This window comes from Anopheles merus, unplaced genomic scaffold (genome assembly GCF_017562075.2).
Source record: "Anopheles merus strain MAF unplaced genomic scaffold, AmerM5.1 LNR4000398, whole genome shotgun sequence".
NCBI classification, from domain to species: domain Eukaryota; kingdom Metazoa; phylum Arthropoda; class Insecta; order Diptera; family Culicidae; genus Anopheles; species Anopheles merus.
In genome coordinates, this window is record NW_024427978.1 from 29,338 (window position 1) to 47,145 (window position 17,808).

General features: G+C 41.5%; 2 pseudogenes; both read left to right on the top strand.

Annotated features, from left to right (window-relative positions):
• Positions 1-11,042: 11,042 nt before the first annotated feature.
• On the top strand, positions 11,043-11,128 carry LOC121602306 (annotated as a pseudogene).
• A 5,408-nt stretch (positions 11,129-16,536) lies between these two features.
• Positions 16,537-16,622, top strand: LOC121602307 (annotated as a pseudogene).
• The last annotated feature ends 1,186 nt before the right edge of the window (positions 16,623-17,808 follow it).

Sequence of the window (17,808 nt, forward strand, 5' to 3'; positions counted from 1 at the left end):
ACCATGTGCAGTGGCGAAGAAGCTGGAGAAGAAGACGGCCGGCAAATACCTAAGTTCAGCATATGCTGGAACTCTGCCTGGGCAATCTTAAGTTTCTTCGGTTCCAGACGACGAGGCTTAGCAAATGGTAGAGAGCCTTTTGTTTCAATGTAGTGTGAAACAGAATGACTGACTGGTGTGTTGTAGTCAGGGGGCTCGATCAACGAAGGGTATTGTCGTAAGACTTCACCGAACTCATTTGTTTCCACAGAAAAATGTTTTGGTGTGGGAGTGTCCACTGTCGCTATAGTAGCTTTTGACACAAGATTTGTGGTTGGATCAATTAGGCGCCGTTCCTTAAGATCAACTAACAAACCGTGTTTGTGAATAAAGTCAGCTCCTATTATGGGACGATTCACCGCTGCTATAACGAAAGTATGAGTGAAAGACCGCCTCAATCCAAGAGATACTTGTATTAGCTTGGTGCCATATGTAGCAATGGTACTACCGTTGGCTGCAGCTAATATGTGGTCAGTTGGTTTGGCTACAATGCCTACCAAATTTTGTGGAATGACGGATATGTCAGCTCCGGTATCTATAAGAAATGTGAATAAAGTAATCTCATCATTGATGAAGAGACGACGTGAGGAGCTTAAAATTGCTCGTGGGCTATCCGTCAACGCTTCAGAGCAAATTAGTTTTTTTGAAGAGATAAATTGTTCCCTCCCTGCGTTGAATGAAAATTGCAAGGATTGATACACTTTTTTGCGTTCCGTCCATATTTGTGGTGGTACCAACATAGTGGACGTTGTCCCTGTTGTGAGGGTGTGTTGTTCCTATTTCGCGATTTTGAGCGATTTCTCTGTCGTCCCCTCCGCTGATGATTAGAATTGACAGCCATTTGGCGAATCATGTTTCGCAGCTCCGATATTTTTTGACGAATATCGTCAGTCGCATAATTGTGCGAAAAATGATTTGGCTTAGATTCAATTGCAGAAACGCTACCTGAATTGGTGCATTCCCAGAGTCTATCAGCGATTTTCATTTGCTCATCGTGGTCCTTAGAATCGACTGCAATGAGTGCTACCTCAATGGATTTTGGTAATCTCGATTTCCACAACTTTTGTATAAGTGTAGCAGAGATATCAGCCGAACCACCCGCGAGCTGCACCATGTGCCGATAAAGTTCGGATGGTGACCTGTCACCCATCTCCACGTGATATAAAAGTTTCGAAAGTCGGGCCTCCTCACTGGTTGAAAGGCGACTCAAAACCTGTTCCTTCAAATGAGTGTATGGTGTTTTTTCATGTGGAGCCTTGATAACATCCAACACTTTCGCTAAGGTTTGCTTAGGAAGAGCGCCTATAAGATACGAGTATCGGGTGCGCTCCCTTGTAATTTGAGATACCTCAAACTCAGCCTCCGCCTGAGCAAACCAAATTTCAGGCATATCATCCCAGAATGGGGGTAGCTTGGTGGCGATGCGCTCCACCTGTGGCACTGATGTGGGGTTCTGCGCCGTGCTGGCACTAGGCCTCTCAACCTCCCGTTCTAATGTCATGTTATACAATTCAAATTTTATGTGTATGTGAATTAAGATAAAAATTTAACGCAAAAAAATATAATGAAAATTTAGCGAGTAATAAAAATATAAAGGAAATACGATAATGCAATGAATGATTGAAAGCGGATAATGGATAAAAAATAAACCAGAAAATGAAATTGAACTATAAAAAATAAGATAAAAAATCTAACTGCTAATCCTAGTGCTATCTTAATCTTAATATTCTTATAATATGATAATTAGATGATATGATTGGATCTCAAGATCGAAAAGTGCGTGAGAAAAAAAAATATAAACAGGATAAAAAAAGGAACGTGCTCACCGCCAATTATTGAATCACCGAGTAGATGTTTCCCTTAACCGTATGCTTCAACGGTTACCCTGCTGCCGGGGATGCAGCGATGGTGTTCAGCGGTTATTCCGCTCCTGGAAGATGCTGTGATGGTCTTCAGTGGTCACACCGCCGTTCCGATGATGATGCGACGGTCTTCAGCGGTAACACCGCCGGTCCGATGGTGATGAGATGGTTCGCAGCGGTAACACTGCCGTTCCGGTGATGATGTGACGATCTTAGCGGTAACACCGCCGGTCCGATGGTGATGAGATGGTCTTCAGCGGTAACACCGCCGTTCCGATGATGATGTGACGATCCCTGCCGTTGTGAGCTGCTGCTTACCGCTCTCCCGCGCCGTCGAACTTGTAGGATATAGTGCCGATCGTCGACCTGTAGATCACTTCCTTGTCCTTAAACGTCTCGCTCTCGTACAACTGCGATGCACTGGACGTACTGCGACGCATGTACCGAGGTGTGTCGATATGTGTGTGCGACGACAATGCAATTGCCTCGTGGTACTTGGTGTCGCCGACGGAGGATGCGATGATGATAGCTCTCCTCGTGCGCCACTGGTGTGCAGGTGTGCGTAGCGTGCACTTAGTACGTAATACGTAAGTCACCTCGTGGTCGCCGCTCGTCGACGGATTTCCGATGAGGTACCGTATCCGTGCGCATGAGGTTGTGAGGTGTGTAAGTGTGCGTAGCGTGCACTTATTACGTACCTTACCTCGTAAATGCCGTTGCCGGGGGAATCTGCTGTGCAGAATCCGTGCGCTGGATGTACCTTTTTGTCAGCGTGTGTGTAGCGTACGCTGAATACGTACTAACGTACGTTCTTTCTTTGCTGCTGCCGGAGAATTTCGCGTGAATGCAGAGCCGTTCAGCTGAAGCAGCGTGTGCCCGTGTGACGTGAGCGCGGCCGTTAACCTGCCGTCCTAGCTGTATCAGCGTGTGCTCGTGTATATCGTGAGCACGGCTTTTACACGTGGCGTCACCGCTATCGCAATGTATCCACTCTAACGAGTATTAGGATTTTTTTCGCGACGATTAGCGTTTGCCGTATGTCTACTCAGTTGGCGTAGAGAAGACAAAAAATAACTGCTTTTTCACTTCACTGCACAAACACAAGCTACTTTATTTCACTCGTCGGGGTCACCACTTATAACTCTCGTGTGTGAGTTATCAATTACTTTTATTGCGTCCTGTCTCTACAACGGTCAGCGAGCAAAAGAGACCGAGCTAAGGGCCGCATGTCCTTAGTTCCCTAATTCTCACTCCGGTTGCCAACGCAGTTGGCAACCATGGCCTAACTTGATTCAGTGGAAGGTTGAGGTGCACAGCGACAGGTGGCGTACCTGCTATAATTTGTTGCCTGCTAGGCGAAGATCGCTAGAACTGGTCTAACGCGAATCGAACGGTTAGAACCGGTCTAAAGCCGTAACGGTCACTACAGGTGAATTGTGGGACGACTTCAAACGTGCGTTCACTTATCTGTACATCACGCTTACGTAAATTCTGAATATTTATTGGTAAGCCCGCTGATGTTGCCACTGTTGGATTTTGGGTTATTATTAATATTTCAAATATGAATTCAAATAGGAAAACACGCAGGAATTAGAAGGACCTAAACCATAGGATATAGATAGAACTAATTGACTAATTAGGAATGCACGAAATGAACTGTTCGAACTACACGAATGAACTTTATAATGAATTATGTAATGAACTATGGTACAACCGAATACACAGTTGCAAACAGACCGTCGATTAAGGAACATTCTTTTCATTCTCATCAAATTTACACAAGTTAATATCACAATCCAGTAATTTAGTGAATATATTTCACAGCCACCATCAGTTTGGTCTTTGCCTCGTTTATCTGCAATCCGAGGTTCTCTGCCGCCTGCTCGATCCCTTGGTAGGCTTCTGCTACATAGCCGCAGACCAATGATGTCTATATCATCAGCGTATGCCAGGATCTGGGTTGACTTATAGAAGATGGTTCCCGTAGTCTCCACCCTCGAGTCGCGGATGGCCCTCTCTAGTGCCAGGTTGAATAGGAGACAGGCAAGCCCGTCTCCCTGGCGCAGACCTTTGGTGGTAGCAAAAGGTCCTGAGAGTTTTCCATCCACCCTCACCTGGCATGTGACGTTGGTCATAGTCATTCTAACTAGCCTCATCAGTTTGGCCGGGATTCCAAATGAGCTCATAGCGTCGTACAGTTTTACCCTGGCTATGATATCATACGCGGCTTTAAAGTCGATGAAGAGATGGTATGTGTCGTGGCTGTATTCAGCCATCTTCTCCAAGATCTGCCGCATGGTGAAGATCTGATCAGTGGTTGATTTTCCGTTTCGGAATCCTCTTTGATAGTTTCCGACTATCTCTTCGATGTGCGGGACAAGGCGATCCTGGAGGATCAGGGAGAATATTTTATAGGCGGTATTCAACACCGTTGGGCCGGCCTGGTGGTACAGTCGTCAACTCGTACGACGTAAAAACATGCCCGTCATGGGTTCAAGTCCCGAATAGACCGTGCCCCCATACGTAGGACTGACTATCCTGCTATGGTAACAATAAGTCACTGAAAGCCAAGCTCATTTCACTAGTGGGTACAGGCAGGCCTTGACCGACAGCGGTTGTTGTGCCAAAGAAGAAGAAGAAGAATTCAACACCGTAATACCCCTGTAGTTGTTGCAGTCCAACCTATCTCCCTTCTTGTATGTGGGGTAGATGATGCAGCGAATACAGCGAAAAAATTCAAGTTAGGTGATAATTGTTATAACCACTATAAATCCATTTTGTGTACGTCGAAATATACCTTGCTCTTTTAAAATCAGCTGTTTATCAGCGGCTCTACAACCTAGCACGCTGTCGCACTGTCTATCAAAAATATGTAGCGAGAAGATCAGGGCAGCTCGCGAGCGGCCTAGATGTTTAAAATCCATGCATAAAAAACAGCCTAGCTCGCGAGCGCACTGCCTATCCAAAATCCATGCAGAAAAAACAGCCTAGCTCGTGAGCGCCCTGCCCATCCAAAATACGTAGCGAGAAGATCAGGGTAGCTCGCGTGCGCACTGCCTATCCAAAATCCATGCATAAAAAACAGCCTAGCTCGCAAGCGCACTGCCTATCCAAAATCCATGCAGAAAAAACAGTCTAGCTCGCGAGCGCCCTGCCCATCCAAAATACGTAGTGAAAGATCAGGGTAGCTCGCGAGCGCACTGCCTATTCAAAATCCATGCAAAAAAAACAGCCTAGCTCGCGAGCGCACTGCCTATCCAAAATCCATGCAGAAAAACAGCCTAGCTCGCAAGCGCAGCCCGTCCGGCAAAATGAGTGTATTTTTTGAGTGATTTGAGTGATTTGGGCTCTCATTGTTTGCGTGGAGTGCCCATCCAAAATACGTCCACGCAAACAATGAGACCCCAAATTTTGAGTGATTCAGTTCGAGGAGTATGAGGAAGCTTGAGGAAGCAAGGAGAAACGCGCTGCGATGAGAGTTCGCTTTCAGTTTTACACGCGCGCTTCACTAACACCAATACAAATACCGTGCTTTGATGAGCCGTCTGTGAATGAGTGTGTCTTCTTTCAGCGAGCTCAACAACTTGGAGCTGCTCGTCACATCGTGTTGTCTCGCTTACACTACAGCATCGAACCATCGCTCTGTCTGTCCCCCCTCCTACGCGTACAAAACCACCAGTACAGCGCGACGCTTTGTCGGAGATGGTTGTGCGCGATTTGTGGTAAGTCCCGCGCGCAGTGTTCGTGCGTTAATGCGCATTTCGTTCAAAGTCTCGTGCGCTGGTGTGTTTTGGTGAAGTGTGAAGTGAACAAACAATGTGCACAGACGCACATGCAGTGTGTGGATCGACAGGTAAGAATTTGCTGAACAGAGGCAACGCAGATTGTCGACAAGTTTCCCGCAGCCTGGCTCGACCCGCTACTTTACAATATGACGCCATTCGTGAGTATGAAGGATTCTAAATGTGTTGTAAAAGTGTACTTTATGTTTCAATAAAGTGTTTAATGTAATAAAATATGACCGTGTTTGTGTTTGTTGTTAGAATAAGTGCGTATTTGCGATCGTGTCTATGCATCAAAGAAATAGAGAAACGAAAGAAACAAATATCTTTGGATGTGTTGGTAGCATGACTGGAAAGAACACGAACACATTGAGAACTGCAGAGCGCACCGTGCGTTCTGGGTGGAGAGGGGGAGGGCTCGCGCGAGAGTGTAACTCATTCCTCCAAGAGTAACCCACGCAAACAATGAGACCCCAAATTTTGAGTGATTCAGGCCGAGGGGTATGAGGAAGCTTGAGGAAGCAAGGAGAAACGCGCTGCGATGAGAGCTCGCATTCTGTTTTACACGCGCACTTCACTAACACCAATACAAATACCGTGCTTTGACGAGCCGTCTGTGAATGTGTGTGTCTTCTTTCAGCGAGCTCAACAACTTGGAGCTGCTCGTCACATCGTGTTGTCTCGCTTACACTACAGCATCGAACCATCGCTCCGTATGCCCCCCCTCCTACGCGTACAAAACCACCAGTACAGCGCGACGCTTTGTCGGAAATGGTTGTGCGCGTTTTGTGCTAAGTCCCGCGCGCAGTGTTCGTGCGTTAATGCGCATTTCGTTCAAAGTCTCGTGGGCTGGTGTATTATGGTGAAGTGTGCAGCGAACAAACAATGTGCACAGACGCACATGCAGTGCGTGGATCGACAGGTAAGAATTTGCTGAACACAGGCAACGCAGATTGTGGACATGTTTCCCGCAGCCTGGCTCGACCCGCTACTTTACAGTATGACGCCATTGGTGAGTATGAAGGATTCTAAATGTGTTGTAAAAGTGTACTTTATGTTTCAATAAAGTGTTTAATGTAATAAAAAATGACCGTGTTTGTGTTTGTTGTTAGAATAAGTGCGTATTTGCGATCATGGGAATGCATGAAAGAAAACGACAAACGAAAGAAACAAATATCTTTGGATGTGTTGGTAGCATGACTGGAAAGAACACGAACACATTGAGAACTGCAGAGCGCACCGTGCGTTCCGGGTGGGGAGGGGGAGGGCTCGTGCGAGGGTGTTCCTCCTCAATGACAGCCAAGTTGGATATTAGTTTAGCACTAAAACTGGTAAAACATTTCGATGCTACCAATACACTATTAAATCCATATATTGAAAGTGTTGAACTACTTTTAGATTATGCTGAAAAAGTGCCTGAAGTGGACATCGTTAAATTTATGAAAACCACATTGATTGGTACTGCTCATGGAGTCATAGACACAGCATGCAATGTAAAAGAAGCTTTCAGTCTTCTTCGTACACGATTCAGCGTGCATTTAACGCCACTAGCTGTAGAAAAAGAATTAACCGCTCTGAAACAAGGCTCAAAAACTATTTCCGAATTCGGGAAAGAGTTAGAAAAAATGGCAGCTAAATTATCCGCAGCTCATGTAGCTGTAGGAACTTTTTCTACGGAATTTGCCGCACATAGCATTGTCAATCCAATTATAGTACGCGCCTTTACGCAAAGTTTGAATGAAGCTAACACAAGATTTTTCCTGCAAGCACGCAATCCGCTTACACTTTGCAAAGCCATATCAGATGGTTTAGAATGTGAACCGATTGCAGAGCGATCAACGGCTCTTTGGTATCAAACCCCGCGTCCATCGCAACGCTATACGAGACGCTCCCAAAATTCATACTACCCTAGGCCATCGTATAACCCATCATATAGAGGTAGACCCTACCAGCAGTATTATAGTAATCAAGGTTATGAAAACCAGCCACGAAATATTACAAATAACAATCAACGTGGATATAGGAGCAGAAATTATTCGAACAGCCACTTTCAACAGCGAATGCCAAACGCAACATCAACTGAGCGAAGCAATAACAACAATAGAGTGCATTTGGGAAATGCTAACAATTGGAAGATTGTCACGATACAGTTCCAAACTCAAATGAAGAGCATGATGAAATAATTTATTTATTTCGTTAAATTACAATTTGATACTGGCATTAAAGCCAAGTTTTGTTTATTCGGAATTTATCGCGATCTAGTGATTGATACCGCAGCTACATGTTGCGTATTAAATTCAAACTATGTTCCCAAGCAAGCCGTCATAGATAAACTTATACACTAAATATTCACGGTATCAACGGAACTACTAAATCTTTAGGGTGCATTGAAACAAGCATTTATGCTTACACGCAAAATTTTCCAATCATATTCCATGTCGTAGATACACTTCCATGCCACATTGTAGGATAAATAGGAGCAAACTTTTTGAGAAAACATAAAGCAAATATAAATTTTGAAAATATGAGTTTGACTTGTGATGTCAACCATAAACAAACATGTTTTATAATCCCACCCAGAACAGAATTTGTTACCTTTATCGATACTACATACACTGATACTTGTGTAGTGCTTAATGAAACAATTCAACCAAATGTGTACATAGCAACACAATAGCGAATCCACAAAATGGTAAATTACCAATACGCATAGCAAATTTTCAAAATAAGTCAGTAACAATAACCAAACTACAACCGACTATTACACCCACTTCAGATTTCAACATCTTAGAAATTAAAACTCCGCAACATAATATTGATCATGCTAATCAAATGTTAAAGGAACTTGATTTATCACATCTACACGAAGATGAAAGAGAAGCTATTGCCAAGATTTGTCTCAAATATAATGACATATTCTGTTTGCAAAATGATAAACTAAGTACCACTAAAGTTTATGAAGTGTCGTTAAAAATAAAAAAAAATAATACTATGCCTATATATTCAAAACCATACAGGTTACCGTATGCGCAAAAAGAAGAAGTTGATAACCAAATTCGTAAAGAGTTAAAAAATAGAACAATTGAAGCCACACAGTCAGAATGGAACAGTCCAATTTTATTGGTTCCCAAAAAGGCTAATGCTGATAAAAAGAAATGGAGGCTTGTAATCGATTATCGCAAAGTAAACAGTGTATTGCAAGATGATAAATTCCCTTTACCGAATATTGACGAAGTCATAGATACTTTATCAGGATCTAAATATTTTTCACATCTAGATTTATCACAAGGGCACTATCAATGCAAATTAAAAAAAGAAGATCGACCAATTACCGCCTTTACTACCCCAACTGATCAGTACCAGATGTCAAGATTGCCAATGGGACTAAAAATAAGTCCTTCTACTTTGTCGAGAATGATGACAGTGGCAATGCCAGGCTTGGACGACGGATCGGATCTACTTGGACGACATTGTCGTATTTGGGAAAAACATGCAGGAACATAATAAAAATTTATTAGTTGTCTTTGAGCGATTACGGCAAGTGAACCTCAAATTAAACCCGGAAAAATGTCATTTTTTGAAGAAGGAATAATATATCTGGGACATTATATTTCCGCAGAAGGGATAAAACCCGATCCCCAGTAACTGAAATGCATCAACGATTGGCAACCCCCTAAATCCTCCGATGAAGTGAAACGTTTTGTAGCCTTCGCCAATTATTATAGAAAGCACATAAAAATTCTGCCGCTATTTGCATGCCATTAAACAGGCTAACAAGAAAAGGAATTCAGTTTGATTGGACTCCCACTTGTCATACCGCGTTTGACACACTTAATGAACATTTTGTTAATCCTCCGGTCTTAGACTTCCCTAATTTCAGTAAAAACAATACTTTTATTTTACATACCGATGCCTCTAACAGTGCAGTAGGTGCAGTACTAAGTAACCAAAACGGGAAACCCATTTCGTTTGCCAGTAAAGCCCTTAACAAAGTTGAGCTTATTATGCAACCATAGAAAAAGAATTGTTGGCTATAGAATGATCCGTTAAACACTGTCGTCCATATCTTTATGGAAGGCATTTCAACATTTTTACTGATCATAGACCTCTAGTCTATCTCTTTACCATGAATAACCCCTCAAGCCGTTTAACCAAATTTAGGCTAGCGTTGGAAGAGTATAACTTTACTGTTTGCTATAAGAAAGGGACTGAAAACAAAGGGAAAGGGAGTTTAGTTTAACACGAAAAGAGCGATTGCTGAGAAACGAATCAAGCCAACGAATGTGTGAGTCAATGAAAACATATTTGATGATAAAACGAATGATGAAACTACAAAACAATTTAGGAAACAATTAAAAATCCTGAATGAGAAGGGAATGCAAGAAATCATCGTACTCGACGAAAAGGTCGAAGAAGTAAAAGATTGTGAAAAAGCGAAAAAGCTGGTAATAATGAACGATTTTCATACCTTACCAACGGCAGGACACGCAGGATTCCATCGGACTGTCAATACGATCAAGCAAAGGTATACGTGGCCAGGGATTGATAAAGATGTAAAAGAAATGATAGCCAAATGCAAACAATGCCAATTATCCTATAACAAATTTTACAAAATGGTTCTCCTACAGGATCCTACAGGAAGCAGTCTGATTTAAATGCTCAATTATCTGCGTCACATATTTGTCCTTATATTTTCTGAGGAAGTGTCCCAGAATCCTCTCTTATTGTAGCACGCAAACGTGAACCGCGTTTGTGAAGACTTTCACCGGCAAAATCTGGACCGGTACTCCGTTGAAGACTCTGAGCAGAAACGGCTGCTGCGAGCTGTCAAGCTCCTCAAAGCGCTGCGACTCATTGATCAGCACCGGCGCGAAATGACGCCGCAGAAGAAGCTGACGATGTTTCCGAGCCGCAGTTAGCCGACTTTGTGCAAATGTGCGACCAAACCTGCTACAATCTGCCTTATGCTATCGATGTGCGGAGCCTTATGGGAGCACTCTTATGCTTTCGATGTGATGAACAACATATTAGCAAACGTGAACCGAATGAATAACGAACGGTGTACGATGTAGTTACTGCAGCAGTGGATAGCTACGGTCTGACTTAACAATCCATCCTTGATGAACCTGGTGGCACCGGTAAGTCGTTTCTGCTCAAAACTATTCTTGCGTACATGCGACGCCAATCAAAATTGCAATCGCAGTGGCTTCGAGTAGAATTGGTACTCTGCTGCTAACCGGGGGACGTACGCTACACTCTACATGTAAGCTATCGCTCAACCTGGACGCTAACAGTTCCTGTAACATCTGTGTACAGTCAGCACAGTCTCAATTGATGCAACAGGCTTGATCGTTTGGTTGTGTCATTTGAAAGAAGAGCAGATTACCACTCCCCCTTGACAAGGATGGAACACATACGCTGAGATCAGTGGGCACCACCACTTATCATATGGAACGAGACATCCATGAGTAGCCGCTATGCTCTTGAAGCTCAGATCAGATGGTTTAGAATGTGAACCGATTGCAGAGCGATCAACGGCTCTTTGGTATCAAACCCCGCGTCCATCGCAACGCTATACGAGACGCTCCCAAATTCATACTACCCTAGGCCATCGTATAACCCATCATATAGAGGTAGACCCTACCAGCAGTATTATAGTAATCAAGGTTATGAAAACCAGCCACGAAATATTACAAATAACAATCAACGTGGATATAGGAGCAGAAATTATTCGAACAGCCACTTTCAACAGCGAATGCCAAACGCAACATCAACTGAGCGAAGCAATAACAACAATAGAGTGCATGCTAACGCAGTGCATGCAAGTGCATGCGAAATGCTAACAATTTGGAAGATTGTCACGATACAGTTCCAAACTCAATGAAGAGCATGATGAAATAATTTATTTATTTCGTTAAATTACAATTTGATACTGGCATTAAAGCCAAGTTTTGTTTATTCGGAATTTATCGCGATCTAGTGATTGATACCGCAGCTACATGTTGCGTATTAAATTCAAACTATGTTCCCAAGCAAGCCGTCATAGATAAAACTTATACACTAAATATTCACGGTATCAACGGAACTACTAAATCTTTAGGGTGCATTGAAACAAGCATTTATGCTTACACGCAAAATTTTCCAATCATATTCCATGTCATAGATACACTTCCATGCCACATTGTAGGATAAATAGGAGCAAACTTTTTGAGAAAACATAAAGCAAATATAAATTTTGAAAATATGAGTTTGACTTGTGATGTCAACCATAAACAAACATGTTTTATAATCCCACCCAGAACAGAATTTGTTACCTTTATCGATACTACATACACTGATACTTGTGTAGTGCTTAATGAAACAATTCAACCAAATGTGTACATAGCAAACACAATAGCGAATCCACAAAATGGTAAATTACCAATACGCATAGCAAATTTTCAAAATAAGTCAGTAACAATAACCAAACTACAACCGACTATTACACCCACTTCAGATTTCAACATCTTAGAAATTAAAACTCCGCAACATAATATTGATCATGCTAATCAAATGTTAAAGGAACTTGATTTATCACATCTACACGAAGATGAAAGAGAAGCTATTGCCAAGATTTGTCTCAAATATAATGACATATTCTGTTTGCAAAATGATAAACTAAGTACCACTAAAGTTTATGAAGTGTCGTTAAAAATAAAAAAAATAATACTATGCCTATATATTCAAAACCATACAGGTTACCGTATGCGCAAAAAGAAGAAGTTGATAACCAAATTCGTAAAGAGTTAAAAAATAGAACAATTGAAGCCACACAGTCAGAATGGAACAGTCCAATTTTATTGGTTCCCAAAAAGGCTAATGCTGATAAAAAGAAATGGAGGCTTGTAATCGATTATCGCAAAGTAAACAGTGTATTGCAAGATGATAAATTCCCTTTACCGAATATTGACGAAGTCATAGATACTTTATCAGGATCTAAATATTTTTCACATCTAGATTTATCACAAGGGCACTATCAATGCAAATTAAAAAAAGAAGATCGACCAATTACCGCCTTTACTACCCCAACTGATCAGTACCAGATGTCAAGATTGCCAATGGGACTAAAAATAAGTCCTTCTACTTTGTCGAGAATGATGACAGTGGCAATGCCAGGCTTGGACGACGGATCGGATCTACTTGGACGACATTGTCGTATTTGGGAAAAACATGCAGGAACATAATAAAATTTATTAGTTGTCTTTGAGCGATTACGGCACGTGAACCTCAAATTAAACCCGGAAAAATGTCATTTTTTGAAGAAGGAAAAATATATCTGGGACATTATATTTCCGCAGAAGGGATAAAACCCGATCCCAGTAACTGAAATGCATCAACGATTGGCAACCCCCTAAATCCTCCGATGAAGTGAAACGTTTTGTAGCCTTCGCAAATTATTATAGAAAGCACATAAAAAATTCTGCCGCTATTTGCATGCCATTAAACAGGCTAACAAGAAAAGGAATTCAGTTTGATTGGACTCCCACTTGTCAAACCGCGTTTGACACACTTAATGAACATTTTGTTAATCCTCCGGTCTTAGACTTCCCTAATTTCAGTAAAAACAATACTTTATTTTACATACCGATGCCTCTAACAGTGCAGTAGGTGCAGTACTAAGTAACCAAAACGGGAAACCCATTTCGTTTGCCAGTAAAGCCCTTAACAAAGTTGAGCTTAATTATGCAACCATAGAAAAAGAATTGTTGGCTATAGAATGATCCGTTAAACACTGTCGTCCATATCTTTATGGAAGGCATTTCAACATTTTTACTGATCATAGACCTCTAGTCTATCTCTTTACCATGAATAACCCCTCAAGCCGTTTAACCAAATTTAGGCTAGCGTTGGAAGAGTATACTTTACTGTTTGCTATAAGAAAGGGACTGAAAATGTAATAGCTGACACCTTATCAAGATTACCATTATCTGATCTAAAAACCATGAATACACAGGAAGAAATACTAATTACAACAAGGTCTAAAACTGTCAGCAACGATACATGCCCAAACAATAATAATTCAGCAGTATCTAAAGCCAATTATATTAAGCTGCAGTTTTGTAACGATGCAAAAGATCTTGTTATTTCAAAAGATAACATTATTTTGCCAAAATCTTAAACTATCGTTCACCTACGGGGTATGATAGTTAGGATTAAAGCCCATATGAAAGCACTAAAACACAAAACATTTATTTATTTTTATTTATTTATTTTACATAACTGCTGTCTGAATTGAATTCTTAACAACATACTGTAATGTGTTTGGGTGATAGTTACGGTCGCCATGTAATATGATGATCGTACACCTGTACCTCGAGTACCGTCGCGGTAGGTGAGTGTTTTGCTGACATGTATCGATGTAGAATCATATTTTGTTCGAAGCGGACTTTTCAACACTTGATCGTCCAGGCGATCATAGAAACTCTTTAAGAGGTTTCCCTTACTGGAAACGTTGGAGTTTAGAAGCCTTACCTTGGGTAGGGGGACATAACTAAACTCTTGAAATAAGTTGGAAAGCGAAGGTTTTGGGCAGCGTAATGTCCTATCCTGGATGTCCGAACGAATCTCGCTTGCCATGATCGGAGTTGGTTTTATTTATACTCAAAAGAAGTTAAGGGTTTCTCACATTTGGTTCCGGATTGTATGTTGGAAAGTTATTGTTTTCACTCAGCTAGTTACGTTTGTCTTTTGTTGACAAGAACGATGGTTCTTGTCACTAAGTTCCTGTTTTGGGTTTAATGCATATACTGTTCCTGCTTTGGGTTACATACTGTTCCTGTTTATGTTGTGCGTTTCGGTTGTTTTTGATAAGTGTGTCACGTCTGTTATTTGTTTGAATGGACGGCCTAAACTCTTCCGGTTGCGATGCTATGGTATGATCTGATTTACTGAATGTGTTATTATTATTATTATATTTGCAGGGATGAAAGAATGATATGTGAATCCACAGCATTAGATATGAGCGAGGCAACAAACATTATTTGGGAAATGTGACGGCGTTTCTCCAATGAGTCCAGACCCAACAGCTGGCATCTTTGCTCATAGTCCGGTAGGGTATCTGACGTGAAGCCGGGCATTTTGCTGACAATATACCGAGTAAATGATCTCTGCACTCTTTCTATGCGGTCAATCGATGTAAATGAGGTGGGACACCAAACAACAACACAGTATTCCAAAATCGGTCTTACTAACGAACAATATAACGCTTTTAAACACAGAGGGTCGGTTATGCGGATTGAAAAAACGTTTTATCATACCGATTGTTTTACGAGCCTTATTAACGGTAACGTCAATGTGATCGAGGAATGATAACCTGCTATCGAAAGTTACACCAAGATCTTTTACCGAGAGTACACGATTTATTGTTATACCCTCGAAGTTATAAGCAGTCGTAACGGGACAACGTGAACGATTGAAGGACATGACATGACATTTTTCGGGGCATAGAACTAGCTGGTTCGATGAGCACCATGATGCAAATCGGTTGAGGGTGTTTTGGAGCGATACGCAGTCACCAACAGACGATATAGATTTAAAAATCTTTAGGTCATCTGCATAACAAAGAAAACAATCGTGTGGAATGACTGAGTTAACATCATTAATAAATAAAACGAACAATAAAGGACTCAACACGCTACCTTGAGGCACTCCCGATTTGAATAAAAGGATTTGGAAAAACAGGAGTTTAGTTTAACACGAAAAGAGCGATTGCTGAGAAACGAATCAAGCCAACGAATGTGTGAGTCAATGAAAACATATTTGATGATAAAACGAATGATGAAACTACAAAACAATTTAGGAAACAATTAAAAATCCTGAATGAGAAGGGAATGCAAGAAATCATCGCACTCGACGAAAAGGTCGAAGAAGTAAAAGATTGTGAAAAAGCGAAAAAGCTGGTAATAATGAACGATTTTCATACCTTACCAACGGCAGGACACGCAGGATTCCATCGGACTGTCAATACGATCAAGCAAAGGTATACGTGGCCAGGGATTGATAAAGATGTAAAAGAAATGATAGCCAAATGCAAACAATGCCAATTATCCTATAACAAATTTTACAAAATGGTTCTCCTACAGGATCCTACAGGAAGCAGTCTGATTTAAAATGCTCAATTATCTGCGTCACATATTTGTCCTTATATTTTCTGAGGAAGTGTCCCAGAATCCTCTCTTATTGTAGCACGCAAACGTGAACCGCGTTTGTGAAGACTTTCACCGGCAAAATCTGGACCGGTACTCCGTTGAAGACTCTGAGCAGAAACGGCTGCTGCGAGCTGTCAAGCTCCTCAAAGCGCTGCGACTCATTGATCAGCACCGGCGCGAAATGACGCCGCAGAAGAAGCTGACGATGTTTCCGAGCCGCAGTTAGCCGACTTTGTGCAAATGTGCGACCAAACCTGCTACAATCTGCCTTATGCTATCGATGTGCGGAGCCTTATGGGAGCACTCTTATGCTTTCGATGTGATGAACAACATATTAGCAAACGTGAACCGAATGAATAACGAACGGTGTACGATGTAGTTACTGCAGCAGTGGATAGCTACGGTCTGACTTAACAATCCATCCTTGATGAACCTGGTGGCACCGGTAAGTCGTTTCTGCTCAAAACTATTCTTGCGTACATGCGACGCCAATCAAAAATTGCAATCGCAGTGGCTTCGAGTAGAATTGGTACTCTGCTGCTAACCGGGGGACGTACGCTACACTCTACATGTAAGCTATCGCTCAACCTGGACGCTAACAGTTCTGTAACATCTGTGTACAGTCAGCACAGTCTCAATTGATGCAACAGGCTTGATCGTTTGGTTGTGTCATTTGAAAGAAGAGCAGATTACCACTCCCCCTTGACAAGGATGGAACACATACGCTGAGATCAGTGGGCACCACCACTTATCATATGGAACGAGACATCCATGAGTAGCCGCTATGCTCTTGAAGCTCAGATCAGATGGTTTAGAATGTGAACCGATTGCAGAGCGATCAACGGCTCTTTGGTATCAAACCCGCGTCCATCGCAACGCTATACGAGACGCTCCCAAATTCATACTACCCTAGGCCATCGTATAACCCTCATATAGAGGTAGACCCTACCAGCAGTATTATAGTAATCAAGGTTATGAAAACACAGCCACGAAATATTACAAATAACAATCACGTGGATATAGGAGCAGAAATTATTCGAACAGCCACTTTCAACAGCGAATGCCAAACGCAACATCACTGAGCGAAGCAATAACAACAATAGAGTGCATGCTAACGCAGTGCATGCAAGTGCATGCGAAATGCTAACAATTTGGAAGATTGTCACGATACAGTTCCAACTCAAATGAAGAGCATGATGAAATATTTATTTATTTCGTTAAATTACAATTTGATACTGGCATTAAAGCCAAGTTTTGTTTATTCGGAATTATCGCGATCTAGTGATTGATACCGCAGCTACATGTTGCGTATTAAATTCAAACTATGTTCCCAAGCAAGCCGTCATAGATAAAACTTATACACTAAATATTCACGGTATCAACGGAACTACTAAATCTTTAGGGTGCATTGAAACAGCATTTATGCTTACACGCAAAATTTTCCAATCATATTCCATGTCGTAGATACACTTCCATGCCACATTGTAGGATAAATAGGAGCAAACTTTTGAGAAAACATAAAGCAATATAAATTTTGAAAATATGAGTTTGACTTGTGATGTCAACCATAAACAAACATGTTTTATAATCCCACCCAGAACAGAATTTGTTACCTTTATCGATACTACATACACTGATACTTGTGTAGTGCTTAATGAAACAATTCAACCAATGTGTACATAGCAAACACAATAGCGAATCCACAAAATGGTAAATTACCAATACGCATAGCAAATTTTCAAAATAAGTCAGTAACAATAACCAAACTACAACCGACTATTACACCCACTTCAGATTTCAACATCTTAGAAATTAAACTCCGCACATAATATTGATCATGCTAATCAAATGTTAAAGGAACTTGATTTATCCCATCTACACGAAGATGAAAGAGAAGCTATTGCCAAGATTTGTCTCAAATATAATGACATATTCTGT